Below are 18,473 nucleotides of genomic sequence, written 5' to 3' on the forward strand. Positions count from 1 at the left end.
GGGCCACTTTCCTGTTTAATATATTTAATGTTGAGAACCGGTTTTGTTGCCTCTCTGGATGATACAACTTGAGGTGGTAAGAAAAGTGTCTATGAAGTGTGAATGCCCTTCCCACTTACTGTCAGATTTTGGTGGCCCGGAATGCTCCAGAAATAGGACACGCAGGCTGCATGGTTGTGCTCTTTATTCTAAAAACAGGCCACTCCATTTTTCTGCCTTTAGTAAACATAGCATATTGATTAGAATCAACTGTTTCAGTATGGGGCCATGCAAAGAGCACAAGACGGAGTCAAGAGACATGGATTCTTGTTCCAACTTGACCACTAAAATATCCTGTGGCCTTACAGTACTAAATCTTATTTATTGAATCTTACCAAGTGCCAGGCATATCCCAAGTACTTTATACTTATTAACACAATTCCCCAAACCACTCTCAGGAGTAAGTACTGTTTTTAACCCCCGTTAATAGTCACAGAGGCACAGAGACGTTAACTAACTTGGCCAAAGTCACAAAGCTAATAGTCTGTGGAGTCAGACTATTGCCTGTGAACTCTAGGCAGGCTGTTTCCTGAGGACGGGTTTTGACTGGTTCTCTATTCTGACTCTCAGGTTCTTTATCTGCAAATTGTGGGGAATGTGCTCCATCGTGTTTGCCAGCTTGAAAAGAATTCTGTTTTTGAGGCTGAGAATCTGGCAGTAGTCTAGAGTAACTGGTAAGAATGTAAAAGGTGTAGGAGAAAAGGATGAAACAGGGCTGAGCCAACGATCTTACAAGGAAGGGTCTAAGGTACAAGGTTCTTTTAAGTCATGTGCTTCTTGCATCTTGCTGTCTTTCCATTTGCTACTTTTCTTGCCTAATGGTTTGCAGCAATAAGAGCCTGCAGGTTCATAACTGTCTTCTGGGCACTGCACTGTGTGGGGACAGGGAAAATGAAACCTTTACAGTCGCCTGGTGTTCCTTAACTTCAAAGCAGCTTCACATCCCCTTTCTCATTTAATTCACACAGAAACTCTATGTGGACAGGTAGGGATATTCCCATTTTATAGCCAAGGAAGCTGAGATGGATAGAAGTGAAGCAAGATGATCTTAAGGTCACACGTACCTCCTCCTGCCTCCTACAAGTATTTCCTGGGTCCTTCCCCGGGGTTTTTCTTACTTTAATCATCTTAGCAAGCACAGCCTTTGATTGCCACCTGCCACCTCCCACAGTGTTGCAACAGCTAAATTAATAATAAATACTCGTCATAATGATAGCTGTCATTTATCGAGTGGTTTCTATGTGCCAGGAACTGTGCTGCGAGCTTTTCACGGTTTGTTTCCTTCTAACACCCACAGCACCCCCACTTTGAGATAAAGAGCGTTACAATGCCCATTTTACAGATGACGTGCCTGAGAACACAGGACCCCAAACCAGCCCTGCACACGGTCATCCAGCACTCAGGTCTGTTTACACGGATCGTCTTGAGTCCCCTCCTGGATTAAAGCCTTCCCCGGCTCCGGGTCCTAGAGGACAACACCCAGACTCCTTGGCATGGTGCCTGCTGCCACCTGCCCCTTCAGCCATGTACCAGCTTCCTCTTCCGTCACCTGTTGCCACACTTGCTTCCTCACTGTCCCTCGTGGCCATACGTGTTTCCTCACAGTCCCTGCTCGGGCCACACTCTTCTACCTCCTGACCTCACCACTCAGCCCCCTCCTGGGAATGTGCACCTACCCCTCTCCCGACCGGTAGGCTCCCCAGACCCCACCCCTCAAGGACCAGGCCCAGGGACCCTCTCTGTCCCCGCAGCTCTGACCCACCATCTCCCATGCCTTTCTCTGTGTCCTGCTGTCACTCCACCCCAGGGCACCCCGTTTGCTCTCTGCTCCAGCACAGAACACACAGCCCATAATACACAGCATTTGAATCCACAGGACATGGGACAGCAGGGACACAGTTTGGGGTGTGGGAGGACCATAGAGTGTGTCCCACCTAATGGCATTGTGATTCCTCGTTTCTTAAAACGCTGTGCCAGCCAATCAAAACAATTGCGTGACTCGTGTTTGCCCCACGGCTACCAGTTAGAGACTCCTGAGCTTCTCAAGGAATCCTTTGCTTCTCTACAGTGTCAGTGCTTAGGGGAGGGAGGGAGGAGCTAGGGAAGGAAGGAGGGGGAAAGAGAGAGGGATGGAGGGAGGAAAAGGAGGGAGATGGAGAGAGAGGGAGACAAGTGCTGTAAAGAAATAAAGCAGGTGGTGAAGTAGAGGTCACTGCGGGCTGAGAGAGGGAGGCTGAGCAGTCAGGCAAGGCCGCACTGAGCAGGTGACCTTTAGAAGAAGTAACGGCCACACAAAGACTTGGGGCCCGAGCGTTCCAGGCAGGGAACAGCAAGTGCAAAGGCCCAAGGCTGGTCACACTTAGTGCCCACATTAGCTGTTGGCAGCATAGTGACCGTTGGGGTTACGCAGGGCCCTGTCCTCTGAGAGTGTCCTACCCCTGCCAGGCAGCTGGTCACCACCCAGCCTGGTGAATGGGGTGCAGGCCACAATTAGAGAGAAGCTGAGATGTGAGAAGGGCAATGGAGGCTGGAGAGGTTGGGAAGGCCCGCTGGAGCAGAGAGGATGTGGGGGGAGGGACGTGAGCTTTCCAGGGGAGCGGGGATTTCAGAAAAAGCCTGGTGGTTGGGAGAGCCTAGGATCGGAGGGACCATCAAAGACTGCCCAGGCCAGGGTGGGTAGAGGGAAGCCGGGTGAGGAGGCCCACGCGTTGGATGACCTCTGCATTGGCTGGCAAGCGAAGTGGCAGCCTCCGTTCTCACGTTGGGTGGGCAGGTGTCAGTTCAGGAGGATGGGCTCCCCACGGAGATGTAGGGCCTGGGTAGGAAGCCAGCAATGTGAGTCACAACCAGATGTACATCTCATCAGGGGAAACTGTGGCTGCAGAGTCGCTGGCCACAGTTTCCTGGATGCTTCCTGGGTCTAGGGCGAGAGAACGGGGCTGGGGCGGGAGAGTGTGCTGAGAGGGGGGTCCCAGGCTGCCAGTCCGGCCCCAGGGCTATGCCTCTCGTGGTCAATGGCCAAGGCTTCTGGGGCCCCTGTGGGAGTTGGCAGCCTGAGGCCACTAGCCTGACCCAGGTGCGTTGGTGGCCCTCTGACTCCCCTCCTCTCACAGCTCCCTAGAGCCTCCTGGACTTCTGATGGGGATCCGCAGAGCACTCGGGGTGCGGGGGTGGGGCGAGCAGCCAGGCTGGGAGATGGGACCTCTGAGTTCTCATCCCGGAAACTTCAATTCAAATCCAAGGCCTTGCAGCTTCTCCAGTCCTTAGTTCCCTTATTTACAAAGTGATGGGATAAATTGGGAGCTCTCCAAGGTTCCGTCCAGCTGGAACATTTGGGCATTTCCTTCATTTCCCTCTCTATATAGACAGGAAATTCATGTCCCAAGACAGGGTGGAGAGTGGGGCTGGGGAAGGACTTGGCCAGAGACAGCACCTGCTGTGGACGGATCTGTACCCCTTCATCCTTGCCCCGAAGTCCTGCTCCCTCCCCCAGTCTTCTAGCCCCGCCATACCATGCCTCCTTTCCTCCTTCCCCTCCGACCCCCTGTGGCCAGAGTATAAATCCTGCACATCCTTCAATTCAGCTTAAATGGCCCCTCCCCAGGAAGCCCTCCTAGATCTCCTCAGCCAGAGCCATCACCTTTAGCAATCCCCCCCATCCATGTTACTTTGTCATCCTGTAATGGCCATTTTCACTTACTTTTATTGTAATTATTTGTGTATACATCATAGCTCCTTTACATGATTTTGAACTCACTGAAGCCAGTAACCTAATAGCTCCCATTTTTGCCATGCCTTTCTCCAGCCTCCCCTTTGATATCTGGTGTCGTGTTTTATTCTGAGTATTGAATAGATATTTGTGCAATAGTTGTCTTTTCTCTGTGCAGAACTCCTTCCTTCCAGAATGAATAGGTGTAAGAGCAACTGTTCTGGAGCTAGACTGGGTGAAATCTTAGTTCTGCTGTCTGCACACTGTGGGACTCTGGGCAAGTTATTTAACACTTTGATGCCTCCATTTGCTCCCTGCTGACATGAGGATAATCATAGGGTGGCCGTGAGGGTTGAGTGAGTCAGGGCATGTAAAGTGCTTGATGCAGTGCCTGAACTAGACTTGACTCAGTATGTGAAGTTGTTATTCAATTTCAGTGATGCTCTATGCAAATTTTTTTTTTACTTCTTGAGAACACATTACACCACATTACAGGATTCGACTTTGGCGTTAGCTTGTTGCCACATTCTTTCCAATCTTGCACCCTCTGAATCTGCATCATGAATATGCTCCCAGCTACACTCTTGCTTGGAGCAGGGGGAGGGGAAGGCAGAGCTGGAGGCCCAAGTCCCTGGCTTAACTGCTTTGCCAGCTTGGAGCTAGCAGCCACAGTAAGCACTCTTGCTCAATTCATGTGACTCGACAAATTTGGAATGTGTTAGGGAGAGAGAGTTTTTCCAGCTCTGAGTCAGTACATTTACGCTCTTGTACATGCATTAAAAAATATGGAAAAAAAAAAGTTTAGTGAGAATAGTTTATTAGTGCACAGTGAAAACCTCTGGAAATTTTGTTTTGACCTGAAGGCAGGAATACTTAAGACATTTAATAAAGTCTTAGAAACAGGATGCAGTTGGGAGAAAACCCAGCTGGCTGCATTCTCCTCCTGTTTTCTCAGTCACTGTGTCATGCCTAGGAGGACCCAGTTAATGTGGTTTTATTTAGCACCTCCTGGAGACCCAGATTTTTGCTAAATGTGGGAGGAAACAAGAGATGTATAAAGGAAAGGAGGCAGAACCAACAATTATTAAGCACCTATTACATTCTAGATCATCATGGGAGGGGGCAGGGGAGAATGTCTCACATTTAAGAGGCAGTGCGGGGAAAATGGAACAATTGTATTCAGGTGGGCTTGGATTCAAACCCCTACACCTGACTTTAATAATATGATCTAATCCCCATCAAATTGCATTTCGTGGATGACAAAACTGAGGCTCAGGGAAGATCAAATATTTTGTCTATGTTCATAGAGCTCTTAAAAGGCAGAAACCGGATGCTAAGCTGGGTCTGTCAGTCTGCACCCAAGAGTAGGCTGTCTCTCTGTGCTAAGACTACCCCCCCGCCACACCCACACCCTCACCCCTTCTCCGTTGCAGCGTCTGTGCTGCCTCCTGCCTCATATTTGAACCAGGTTCACCTTCCCACGGAGGAGCCTCTTCAGCCCCCTTGGGCCATTTGTCTTCCATTCCTGCCCGTTCGGGATTATAACGAAGCTGGTTGGTGCCCAGGCTGCCCCTCTCTGTGCTGCTGTTGTTTATTTTAGAGAAAGAAACCACCGCCCGCCCAGAGGGCTCGGATTTCCAGTTCACTTGCGTCTCTTTTGCAAGAGCTCATTTTCAGAGATTCCCAGTCTCCAGGGAGCTGTGTCTTTTCCTCGGAAACATGAGCTGTAATCAAAGGTGTATTCATCCCCTTCGCCTCTGCCAGCAGCCGCGCTGGAGCCAGGCTTCCCCGAGGCCCCGGCACAGGGAGGCTCTGGCCCAGGCCAGGTTCCTGCACAGAATTTTTCCCAACCCAAATCAGATTGCCCATGAGTGCCCTTTATAAAGATGGCAGCGTTCCAGGAGGTGCTTCTCAGACTTTCTGGGGACATCCGTCCATTCAACAAATAATTTTGAGGCCACTGTGTGCCAGGAACTGCAGATGCAGAGAAGTCAACTGTTGGGTGGCTTCCCATCCCTCACAGTAGAGACCCAACTTCTTGAAAGGTCTTCAAGACCCTGGAAGATCTGGCCTCTCTCTCTCTGGCCTTCTTGGCTTAAGCCGTTCTGGCAGGTTCCAGTTGTTGGTGGCCAACTCCCCCCACACCTTCCGCCAAGCCCTGCACTCGCCATCTCTGGCTTGCTCTGTTCTCTCTTCCTCTCTTTGCCTGGTTTGCTCTGCTCTCCTCAATCTCCTGATTTTCACCACCATTGCCCTGTACTTCGGTTAGCGTGAAAATTTGATTGAAGTGTTTTGTCTCCAACCCAACTGTAAGGGCAGGGCTCTTCCTCTCCCCAGTGCCTGGCCCTTGGTCGGCACCCCGAAGAGAGTTGTTGAAAGAAGAGACAGTAGTGAAGAGAACAGACACTGCTTTTCCCAGTGCAGGGCACATCTTCTGGGTGTCAATTGTATTGACAGTTTTGAGGGGAAAATGTTTTGACTGTCACGTATTCAAATGTTTTGAAGCAAATTCAGTTCAGGTATAGAGTAGAATTCAGTAATTCTCGTTAATGTTCATGACATCAAGCTGCCCCCATAGACACTGGAGTGGTTTTGAACCTGGCCTTCTTTGTATTGGTGGTGGTGGGGGAAGTAGTTGAAGAGTAAGTCGGGGCTGGTGGGAAAGACACTTCAGTTTACCAGCAACTCCAGTCATGGAGTCAGTATTTAAGAGACAGCATGGGGAAAATGGTAAGACTATATTCAGTCAGTCCTGAGTTCCAATCCAAGTGCTGGATTTTCAGATCTCTCTCTGACTCGGTTTTTCCATTTGTAGAATGGGTATATGAACACCACTCTTCAGAATTACCATAGGAAAGACATGCAGGACCCAGACTAGTGCCTGGCATACAGTGAGCACTCAGCAAGTGGAAGCTATTGTGTTCCACATTAGATAGTGAAGCTCGTTATTGCTCTCTTGAATTAAGGACTGGTATTGGTAGCCAAGGTAAACTATTTTCTGAAGCAAAGACAGGCAACGTAAAACTGCACTTCTGGTTTGCAGAATGATGGCTAAAGTTGGGCGCCACAGAAATAGCATGGACTTTTCTAATGTTTTTGAGCTCAGCTCTCCCCTCTTGTTTCCCTCCCTATCCTCCAGGGCACCGGCCCTCTCCTCGATATGGTCTTCTCACCTTAGGACATAACGACCTATACAAGACCTGGAGTTTCGAACTCATCTGCTAAACATTTGCTGAATGAAAAATGGAAAAACCTACTTTAAAGGGAGTGACCCAGGGGAGGGAATTTCTCCTCTTTTACAAGCCCTTTAAGTCATTTCCCTCTTTTTCTCCCTTCAGATATCTAGTAATTAGATAGGCTTAAACTGGGCGAAAAGGGAATATGGTGGGGAGGGGGGAGAGAATCCTACAGAGATTTTTCCTTATTTGGATTTTGGCCCACATGACCACCATGTTCTGGCAAAAGGAGTCCTGAACCAGAAAGACCAGAAATGTGTACACTTTTAGATCGAAGGAAACCAAAAAGGTCTTTCATTGGCAGTGCTCGTAACGAAAGCTGCCATTTTCTCTGTGCAGGAACTGGGTAGGCACTGGATTCCCCAGAAGGCAGGTTCTTTTTAGAGCCTCACTTTGCTGATGAGGAAACAACTCCCGGAGAAGGGAAGCAGTCAAGCAGTCGGTGAGAGGCGCCGAACAAGTTTTTGAAGCGGGATCTGGCTCGGATCTCCGAACTCGGAGATTCTAAGTCCTCTTTCCACCACGCGGCTGTCATCAAGTCTGTAGTGGGATGGTGCAGCGCAGGGTTCAAGGACAGAGGGGGCAACAACCAACCAACGAGACCCTCCACTCCAAAACGAATTCACTGTGCAACCTCGGCCAAGTCACTTTATATTTCTGTGCCCAAGTTGCTGCCAGTCAGCTGAGGATAATGATAGGAACCATCAATAATAAGAGAAGCTAACATCCGTGCTTACAGAGTTCTAAGCACTTTATACAGATTACCTCACTCAGTCCTGCAAGGAAACTTGGTGTTCATTAAGGGAGGCAGATTATTCCAGGGAAAGACTATCCTAGTACTGTGGGATAAAGAAACCAAGAAGAAGCCAGTAAGCCGGGAACACAGCGGGGCCACGTGAGGCTGGAAGGTGAGCAGGAGCAGCCAGACCTCCCCGGGCCATGAAGACAATGAGGAAAGGAGCATGGCTTTTATCCCGAGACAAATGAGGCATCTAATTCGCTGCTTCTACCTTGTACCCCCTCTTTACACATCATACTTTCTCACACTCACAGGCTGTTGTTTGTCTTTCTCCTTTTTCATACTGTGAGTTCCCTAAGGGTAGAGACTGGGTCTTATTTATTTGTGTATCTCTGGTGCTTAACACAGAACCTGGTATATACAAGCACTCAATAAATGATTAAAATGAATATTTAATATATTCAATATTTAATATCAGTGTGGTGTTTAATAAGATATACTAATTACATATGTTTATGCTATACATTCAAGCTACATACAGATATTAGTACTTATGACATAACTTCCATTATTCAATCATTTCTGCTAGAATATGATATATGCATGCCTGTACAACTTTGCATTCTTGAAATGCTGCACTAAAAATAACAGTTTTAGGGGGCAACAGGTTTGCAGCAGATCACTCACAACCCATGAACTCTGTAGCAAAGCACAATCCTGGGATAGTATTTGCCCAGTTAAAATGGCATGCTAAATTCTGAATTGAAAAAAGAGAAATACAACTTCAGGGCCTAGGTATCTGTCGAGCTATATGTTAAAAACAAAAAGGGCAAACGTGATGGAAAGGGGCTAGAAAAGGGTTGAGGCTGCTGCTTTATGGAGGCAGGAACGATAGATAACTTTGGATTGCAGGCTTTGTCAAGATATAGTGATGTCCGAATGCACAGTGCAGCTCACAGTCCTTGCACAGACGGGGAGAACCGACAGGCCTTTCCAAGGCGGAGCACGTGGCCATGCTGAGCCGAGAGGAAGAGCTTTGAGAGAGTGGACATCTGTTGTGTGTTGAGTCCTCCACGGCTGACTATGCTCAGCTGTGTTAGGGTACTCTGCGTTCAGCTGCTATTACTGTGGTGCAAAGTATTAATGTCCTGGGAACATTTGCCTACAAACCAGTGTGATTTCCACATTTTATTGGCATAGTCCCTTATATACTTCATATGTGCTAATCTGCCTTATGGAAGCAAGTGCATTAGAACAGTCTCTATGTAACATAATGCAAGACTGCTAGTCAATGTACCAAGAATGCCAGCTGGTTAGTTTACCTTGAGAAAGATACCAGTCCTGGGCCCTATGTAGGTAGTGGTCCATTTTCCTCCCGGTCCATGAGTCTGTTCAGTGAGTGAGGAGTGAGACCATGTGGGGTTGGGTTACGTTAAGCGAGAGCATCACAAACCCGGGACATGATCCCTTCCCCATCAGGGAAGCCGGGCTCCCCTGGTCCCACCTCTGGACTTGGAGTCAGAGGACCTCAATCCCAGCCTGTCTTGAAAGCTGTGTGACCTATGAAAATCACTTAACCTCTCTGTGCTGCCGTAAAATAGGGCCAATAACTGTAAAATAAGGCTAGTGACACTCCCCAAATTCTGTAAAGGAGCAGATTAGCTAGTAGATGAAAATCTGAATACTAGCAGATCAGCTAGTATTGTCCTTCCTACTAGTCAATGCGTGGACTGCTCAGGTTAGCTTGTTTCCTGGGACATCTTCTCCCATTGGATAGTCACTTTTCAGGGCAGTGGGAAAGAGAGAGAAACTTGCTGCAATCAAAATAAATTAGTCACTGGGATTAAATGTAGAAGATTGAATTTCCCTGCAGGAAGGACACCCAGAACTTTTGACTGGAGAATTTTGCTGGCCCTGGACAAAATTTGAGGAGGATGAAGAGAAACCTGCCTCAGATATTCAACACCGCCCTCCCTGAGCACTCTCCCTTTTATGGGACCTGTCCTCTCCAGGGCCTGAGCTGGTCCTCCCGTTTCCTGGCTCACTGCCCATCCCCACACCGCCCGGCCTGCCTGCCCTGAAAGGGTGTAGTGGAGAAGGACACAGGCTTTGGGATTACAGGACATGGGTTTGAATCTGCTCTGCTGCTTACCAGCCCTACAACCATAGAGGCCAAGTTGTCCACCTCCTGGGCCTATTTCTCACCTGCAGAATGGGCTATAACTTCCTACCTTCCAGAAGCAGAAGGATTATGTATGCAGGAATCACCCAAGGATCTCGTTAAAATGAAAATTTGGATTCTGTACGGCCTGGTGGGTCCTGACACTGCTTTTCCAGCAGGCTACCAGATGATGCGATACCCCTTTGAATAGCAAGATTATAAACCCAGTGTGCCCAGCTCCTGGCTCCTGGTAGGGACTCCATGAGCAGGAACAATTGCCATTAAGATTATTTTTCCCCTAGGCAAAAGGTTCTCCTTTGAGGTTCATTCAATCTTCCATACACACAGACCCACTGTGACAGAGAGAGAGAGAGACACACACACACACACACCCTCCCTCCCTCCCTCCCTCTGCACGCAGCGAGGCTAGAGGCTCCAGAAGTCAGGTGGGCTCCTTTGCCGGCATCACTGTGGAGGTCTCCCCGGGGGTCCGGAGCTCAGCCAGGCATTGCAGCCCTGAAAGAGGGTGAGCTTGGTGGACCCCTGCCCCTCCATGGACAAACATGCGCTGTAGCACGCCCAGCCCTGCCCCACGCTGTGGCTGCTCCCCAGGCCCCGGCCCAGCCCAGGTAACAAGCTGAGGCCCAGCCCAGGTGCCCCTTCTGGACATTTTCAACACCAGCGAGAGCTCGATGGAGAAGCACATCAACACTTTTCTGCAGAATGTGCAGATTCTGCTGGAGGCCGCCAGCTACGTGGAGCAGATGGAGAAAGAAAACGAAGTGTGACCATGGCTACGCCTTGACGTCCTTCCCTCCATGCTAAGCCCCGGCTGCAGCATTCAAGGCCCCCTTGGGGGCCAAGCCGGGTTCAAAACGGCAGGAGAAGCAACGCCATGCTGCCAGCAGGTCTACACACAATGAGCTGGAAAAGAATCCCCGCGCTCATCTGCACCTGTGTTTAGAAGCTTCGAAGTTCTGGTTCCACTAGGACCAGACTGCACCGGGCACACAACGCTTGGTTTGCTCAACAAAGCCAAAGCTCACATCAAGAACCTTGAAGAAGCCGAAAGGAAGAGCCAGCACCAGCCTGAGAACTTGGAACTCAAACAGACTTTTAAAGCAGCAATTGGAACGGCTGCAGGAGATGGAACGAATATGAAGAGGAAACATTGGATCACCTGTGTCCTCAGATTGTTCTGATTCAGAGGGAGAGAAAACTGGCATGGATGTTGAAAGCACAGAGGTCTCCCACAGAGAAGTGGAAGTTAGCAGGACCTCCAGCATCAGGGACATCGATGACCAAGCAGCCCCAGAGTAGTGGAAGTGACGAGGGTTACTCCAGTGCCAGCATCAAACTTTCATTCACTTCCCAGAGCCAGGCATGACAGGATAATGCAGGGTAAAATATTCCCTGGGCCATTTCAGTCCAAACAGTCTCTTAGATTTGGTTCATGATCCAGTCTCCTCTTTAAAACTAAACAAAACTATACTTGAACAAAAGGGCCAAAAGACCTGTATTTAAACAAATACTTAGCAAAAAGTGGGGCAGAGCCTCCCCAGCAGAACAAATATTCATCATATTCATGTTGGAAAAAAAATTACCATTTCTAACAGCAGCAGAAAGCTTAGGTGAAATGTCCTTGATTTTATTTACTTTATTGAAAAAAAGGGCATTGCAGATTCCATCCTCTTTTTCTCTTCTAGCTTGTTCACACCGCTTTGAGTAGACACATATAGGATAGGGTCATGAGTCCTTCCTCAGTTTTACTGTCCTAAAAACAAACAAACAAGATCAAACCTATAGTAATGACAAGACAAGAGAATCAGACATTCATCTTGGAGAGCTAGAGCTGTTATTACTCAGCCTGGGATAGCTGATCACAAAGCCTGTGGAAGATCAGTTCTTTAAAAATAAAAGCTCATTTCATGCTCGGCAAAAGAACAGACTCCCATGACACCTGTTGAAAGGGATCATCATGCAGCTCAGCTTTCTGGTGAATTCCATGCCCAGCAAGCGATATCCTGCATTGTTAGCACAAGGGGCACCAAACCGCCAGCTCGCCAACCAGCCAGCTGCCCCCAGGCCCCGGGGCACCCTGGGGGCCATCGTGTATGACAGCCTCCACCATACAAGGCCTATGCGGACAGACTGGGGAGCCAGGAGGAGAAGCTCCATGTGCCTCAGTGTCTTCCTGGGCCAGAATTGTGTACGCAGATAAGCAGGCCGAGGTCTGAGCCACGGCAGCATTTTTATTTCAGATTTTCATAACTGTTTGTATGTGTTGAAAACAAAAATGACATCTTTTTAAAGCTAATCTGTTAAAAAAACATAGATGTCTTTTATAGGGGAAAAACACATGGGAAAAAAATTATCTATTTTCATGCAACATTTGATAACAATAAAACACCTCCCACCTCACTCTTTATAGTGCACAAAATGAATGAGGTCTGGGCTACGGAGAAAGAGGACGATGCTTTTGTTCTTGTTTTCTTTTAGAATCCTTTATTCTTCACCAGCTTTTAACTATCTGATATCTATAATGGATGCACTATCACAGTTAACGTACCTAAGTTCAGTGCTTGTCTCACTTTAGCTTAAGTATTTGCCTCTGTTTTCCTCCAGGCAGTCTCTCTCCTTCCTTACAATCACACTGTGCAAGTGCTAATGTTGCTTTTACGAATATTTTCAGAACTGTTATTTTCTTTAAAGTGCAATTTCTAACCTGCACTTTGATGTCACATGTTCTCTTTAACTTTTCAAATCCCAGGTTGCCCTAGGCTAGCCTAGGAAGCCTTCTTGGAGACCTTACCCCTGGCTATTTGAACTTTGTGTACTTTAAAAAATTTAATTACTCTTAATTACTTTAAAAGAAAGCTTGATGATTTTCATAATTTATTACTGATTTTAATGTGTTTATTTCAGTCCTGTAGTTTTATTCTATGTTTTAGAGAGGGCGGGGCAAGGAAGAAGAATATAAAGGCAACCACATTTAGCGGTGCAGTTGAGCTGTGTGGTAATATTAGACAGTCCTTTGTAAATAGCACTTTAATAGCACTCACTGCTTCTATATATGCAGTGGACCATCGCTTTCATACAGAAGGCCTCAGCATATACTTGCTTGCTCTTGTGTTTCATCCTGTGCCTCCAAAAATATTCTGTCCTTGATTGTGCTAAGCTTGAGTGGAAGAAATGCCTTGAAATGGTTGTGGGTGAAACACTGCATGCCTTTAGACATCCATTATCAGAACTTGCTGTATCAGGTGCTGGGGACTTAAGGAAAAACATGGCAAAACAAATTCATTTCTGTGGACCAGGTAAATTATTGCTGGTTTCATTTATAATTACTCAGGTCAATTACTTTTTGACTTTCCCAAGTGAAATTAGATGGAAGCCATTGACCCAGCTTCCATTTTGTTGTTCCCTTGGCATCAACTTGCATCATTTAGCCTAGGGCTGGAATCTGGGGCTTAATTCAGGTGAACTTGAGATGCTGCCATTTTGTTTTACATGTTCAGGGTGGTGATGGGCTGGAAAGCCTTTGTTGCAAACCTACGACACATATTTCAGCTGCCCCCTAAATTATCCCTTCCCTGGTTCTGTTTTCCTTTGCGAGGAGGGCAACAAATCAACTTTGAAGATGCAACAGTTAATTGCAAGAAATAAAAATCGTGAATGAAGGCGGGGCGGGGGTAGTGTTCTCCTTTGAGAAGAGAAGAAACCTCTGCTCACCTCAGGATTCTTAGGGAAACAAGAAAAAACAAGTTTTGCTTCCAAGGCGGGCTGGGCGTGGGGAGTGGGAGAGGGGCCTGGGCGTCTGCTCCTGCGGTCGCTGCACCCCGCGTGCCCGGGCTCGGCAGGTGGGGCCTCCGCGGCTCCAGCTCAGGGCTCAGGCCTCGACTTGCCATTCTCGAAGCATCCTCGAGCCGGGCCGCACGCCCTGCTCTGCCGGCTACAGCTCTCCCGGGGAATTTTCAAAGCACACAGGGTTCACTTGGCAGAAGCCTCCCAGGATATAAATACGTGTTCGGGGCTTTGTTTTAAGGACTGCAGTCTCTTTTTGACTTGAGGCCTGTGCACAGAGCTCCCTCCCTGCGCCCTCCCCAAAATGGAACGGGAGCGGCCCACGGCTAGGTACAGACACCAAGGGCTCATGGAGAATCTGGCTGAGGTGACAGAGAAACCTCCCCTGCTGCAACTCCCATAGATTTCGCCTTCGGTTTCCCTCTTCGGGAAAGCCTGCGTCTCCACAAGCTGCTGACTCATCCTGGGTTAGGGTCTTTTTTTTTTTTCCTCAGACATTCCTCAAGGCCCAGAAATTTTGAGGTTGGTTTAATAAGCAGCCAGTTTCTTGCCATCTCCTTCTCTTTTATCCTTCTCCCCTACCCCCGCCCCCCATCCCTCTAACCTAGTCTCCTGGTGACTCAATTCTGCTGGAAACTAGAGTTGGACACCCAATTGCTCTGCCCTGCTTTTAATATCGAGTTTCTCTTCTTTGTAGGTCTTGACGCACGACTGCTCTCGGAGTCAAATAGTAAAAAGATCCCCAGGATGTAAGCAGCACGGGACTGGTGAGTGACGTTGTGTCTGGCGGCCAGGGCCTAGGCTGGCTCTCGAGAAGAGAAAGGAGATGTGTGGGAGGGGTGGGGGCAGCTGGTCGGAATCCCGTCCGGGGGGCAGCTGAGCTTTTGCAGCTCTGAAACTGTGTTTCCATCCAGATCCTCCCGGAAACAGCACCTTGCAGAGAGTACAGGTGCTTTTGAGTCCCTTGGAATTAGCTGTGTTCCTTCCCGTCCCTCCCCAAGAGCAAACTGGGCCTGCGGGTGGCTGGGCACGGATAAGGGCATTCAGACTCACCGCCCAGAGGGCATGTGCTAGCAGGCGTTTTCAGGGAGCCTCTGGCCAGGTTTAGAACAGAGAGGGAGCTTTGTGACTCACACAGGTTTGTAAATGGCAGCACTGAGGAGTGATGACTACAGGGAGGTGAGAATGCTGTCTCTGCACATTCCAAGGGCTGTCTCTGGCAAGAGGAAGGTGGACTGCTGTTGACTCAACCTAAGGAAAAATTGCTAACAGAGGCGCTACACCAAGCTGAAAAAGGTTCCTGGGAAGTAGTGAGTTCCCCGTTGCTGGGAGAATTCTTGAGAAATGTTGAAGCTGGGAGCAGATTTGACAAGAACAGTGTTTTACAAATTCTGTTCCATGGTAATCTAGAATCTCCTGAGGGGCCAAGGAGGAGGGAAGGGGCTTAGGGAGAGTGGGAATGAGTGGAGTTTGCACACGCACGGGCACACTCTCAGCACGGCCTCTGCCTGGCTTTATGTGGCTGGTTCTGCTACGACAGTGTTTAGAAGTCTCTGGATGAGATGGCCCATGGCCCTTGGGTCTGTCCCTTGATCTGTTGCCCTTTACCCAGCTGTACCTGAGCTAACCACAGATGAGCACATACTGCAGGCACGACCTCAAACACCCAGTGCACGTGGCATCCGTGGTGGGGTTTTTGATCAGGGGCTCTGGGATGCTTTCTCCAACCAGGACCACCAGAAAAGCCACCAGCTAGTCACCTCCTCAAGGGACGCAGACCACCCAGGCCAGAAGGAAAAGCATGGCCCCCACCCCACCTCCAGGACCCTGGAAAAGGAGAAGCGGGTGTGGCCCAGGGAGGTGGGCCATGGGAGGGCAGTGGGCCGGGCATGCTGGGGAACCAGCCCTTTGTCAGGAGGCAAGGCCAGTGTCATACATGCATGAGGGACCAAAACCTGGCCACCCAGTGTGAGAAGAATCCCATCCCAGACCCAAGTGGGGAAATGACCCAGGAGGGACACCCGTTTCTCACCGGAAGGCCTGAATGATGAGCACGCTGATTTCATTTGTGCTTTGTAGCTGGGCTTCTTCCCCCGGGCCTGGGTCGGTGGCAGTAGTGACTATTTACCAAGGGTCCCAGAGATGGTGTTTTGCTTTAAGAAACTGATGGCCTGGCTGAGAATCGAGTTTGACTGTCCTGCAGATAGGCTATGCCTTCCTCTGAGTCCTGAACACTGGGAAAGGGGCTGGGCAGGGGTGGGGGTGGGGGAGAGGCTGCATTTACGCTGTTACTTGGTGCTTCCTCGGCAAGCCCTCAAGCAGGAGCTGGGCTCTGAGGACAGGGGCTGGATCTTCGCATCCACAGCGCCTGGCACGTGGTTAGGTGCTCAGTTAATGATTGTGAGTGACCGGGAGATGACATCTATGGTTAAGAGCAGGGACTCTGGGGTCAGGCTGCCCGGGTTCAAATCCTGGTACCTCCACTAGCTGTGTGGCCCCAAGCAAGTGGCCGACCTCTGTGTGCTTCCGTCTTCTCATCTGCACAAGGACGTAAGTGACAGTATCTGCCTCTTAGGGGGCTGTGAGGCTTCGATGAGTTAATTCATGTAAGGCTGCCCAGCCCCATGCTAGTACATAGTGAGTGCTCAGTCACATTATATAGAGAGGCACCGTAGGGCGGTGGATAAGCAGGTAGTCTCGGGAGTCCAAATGGCCTGAATTCAAATCCTGGCTCAGTCGTTTCTAGCTGTGTGACTTGGGAGGGGTCATTTAACTTTCCTGAGCCTCAGTTTCTTCATCTGCATAATGGGGATTATGCTGATACTATTTTTACTTGCCTCGTAGGATTGTTAGGCTCAATACATTGTAGGATCAATATATATAAAGTGTTAAGAACTATGCCTGACCCAGTTGGAGTGCCCTGTAAGTGTGAGCTTGCATCACATTAGTGTTAGCATTGATATAAATTTGGTGTGAGTGTTTATAACATCCTACTCCTCCTCGTGGAGATGTCCAGTGTGGACCCGGGACACAGAAGCAAACTCAGGTTGGAATGAAGGAATTGCAGAGACATCAGTATAGGGTCCAGCAGTTACCAACTGGGGTGTGTGTTCCTGGAGGAGAGAGAGATGAGCATCACCTGGTACCCCAGGGCTGCTCTGACACATACCAATCGCTGGCTGACGTAGACAAAAGGAATGTGTTGTCTCATGGTTTTGGAGGCCAGAACTCCAAAATCAAGGGCTCAATAGGCCATGCTTTCTCCCGGAATCTGTAGGGTGCTGATGCCAGCTTGCCACAATCCTTGGGGTTCCTTGGCTTGCATCTCTGGCTGTCACATGTCTTCTCCTTCTGGCTTCTCTCCTGCTCAGTTGTCTGTCTATCTAGATTTCCTCTCCTTATAAGGAGAGGACCCACCCTGATTCAATTTGGCCTCATCGAAATAGGATCTTTCAAGAGGCTATTCACAAAGGTCTCCACACCTTAACTGATAACAGCATCTTCAAAGTAGGTTCAGATCCACAGGACCGGGGGTTAGGACTTGACCAGGTCTTTTGTAGAGACACGATTCAACCCCCGATACCTGGGTTCTTTTGGAAATGCACTGCCCTCCCCAACTATGGTACAGCACTTGCCCACCCCTGCCCCTGCTGCCCTGTGCATAGTCAGTGTGGGCAGGCAACACTAGCACCAGAGGGGCACATGCCACATCCCTCAGTCCTGTTGGGAAAGAATGAAGACGGACAGACATCTTCATGCTGGAGGAGGTGAGGCCAGTGGGGGTGATTGAGCTCTTTCAGTGACAGCGTCAGCATTTGAGAGTCTGGACCAGAAGAATCTAAATCAGGAAATTGAGCTACAACCATCCCAGATGCCACTCATGAAATTCACTCAATCCTAGTGGACTAGATCTATGAGAACCCCATGATAGGGATTTGGTTCTTCACAGATTCAGACGCAAAGTCAAACCATGCCCCCATTCAGTAGCATGTAAGAGGTTCTTGGCTCCTTCCTCCAGTAGGCGGAATGGACTCAAGGTATTGAAGATAAGCCCTAAGTGCTCTACCCTAAATCCCATCCTGTGATATTTGAGAGTCCAAAGTTTATTGACCCAGGAAATTATATAACACCTGAAACCAATAGATAACATTGCTTAAGTCGGTATTTGACTATATTAGACTTTTGGTTACAGGATAGAAATACAATTCAGATTAACACAAGTATAAAACAAAAAGGCAGTCGTGTAATTGAAAAAGTCTGAGCTGGCTTGGCTCAGAGCCCAGCTGGATCTAAACAGTGTCAGCAGACATCGTCTCTCCTTCTCTCAGCTCAGCTTGAAGTGTGGGCTTCATTCCTGAAGGGTCCCCCTGCCCCCATGGTGGCACACTGACCACCCACAGCCAACACCACCCCCTCTCAGCAACCCCTGCAGAAAGAGGGCTTTGCACTTGACCTAGAACTGAGAGCCCAGGTCACATGTCCATCCCTAAGCCAATTGTCGTGGCCACCGGGTAGACCATGCTGATTGGCCAGGCTGGGTCACATGCTCGCTCCAGGCACTGGGGGACTGCAATTGGTTGAGGGAAAATGGGGTACAGGGAAGGTACCAAGATCAAGTCCCCTGCAGTGAAGGAGTGCTTGTCACGGCTGTAATTCTCAGAGTAGACCTGATGAGACCTCAACATTGAGCTCGGACCAGGTCTTTGCACCCCAGGCATGTGTGAGGATGGATTCTAGAAAGTGAAATGTTTTCTCGGAAGTGATATCCCCCTTGGGTCCACCCCT

General features: G+C 49.0%; 1 protein-coding gene and 1 pseudogene across 4 annotated transcripts in view; both read left to right on the forward strand.

Moving 5' to 3' along the window:
- The window catches only part of ZHX2 (zinc fingers and homeoboxes 2), a 162,186-nt gene that overhangs the window by 62,817 nt on the left and 80,896 nt on the right, over positions 1-18,473 (forward strand). For all 4 annotated transcript variants that reach the window (XR_005211619.1, XM_037802908.1, XM_037802911.1 and 1 more), the window contains one exon: positions 14,386-14,455. The gene's annotated coding sequence lies outside the window, so the exon portion shown is untranslated. The remainder of the gene's footprint in view (positions 1-14,385; positions 14,456-18,473) is intronic.
- Positions 10,300-11,339, forward strand: LOC119509072 (annotated as a pseudogene).

Source organism: Choloepus didactylus, chromosome 14, assembly GCF_015220235.1.
Source record: "Choloepus didactylus isolate mChoDid1 chromosome 14, mChoDid1.pri, whole genome shotgun sequence".
Classification (NCBI taxonomy): Eukaryota; Metazoa; Chordata; class Mammalia; order Pilosa; family Megalonychidae; genus Choloepus; species Choloepus didactylus.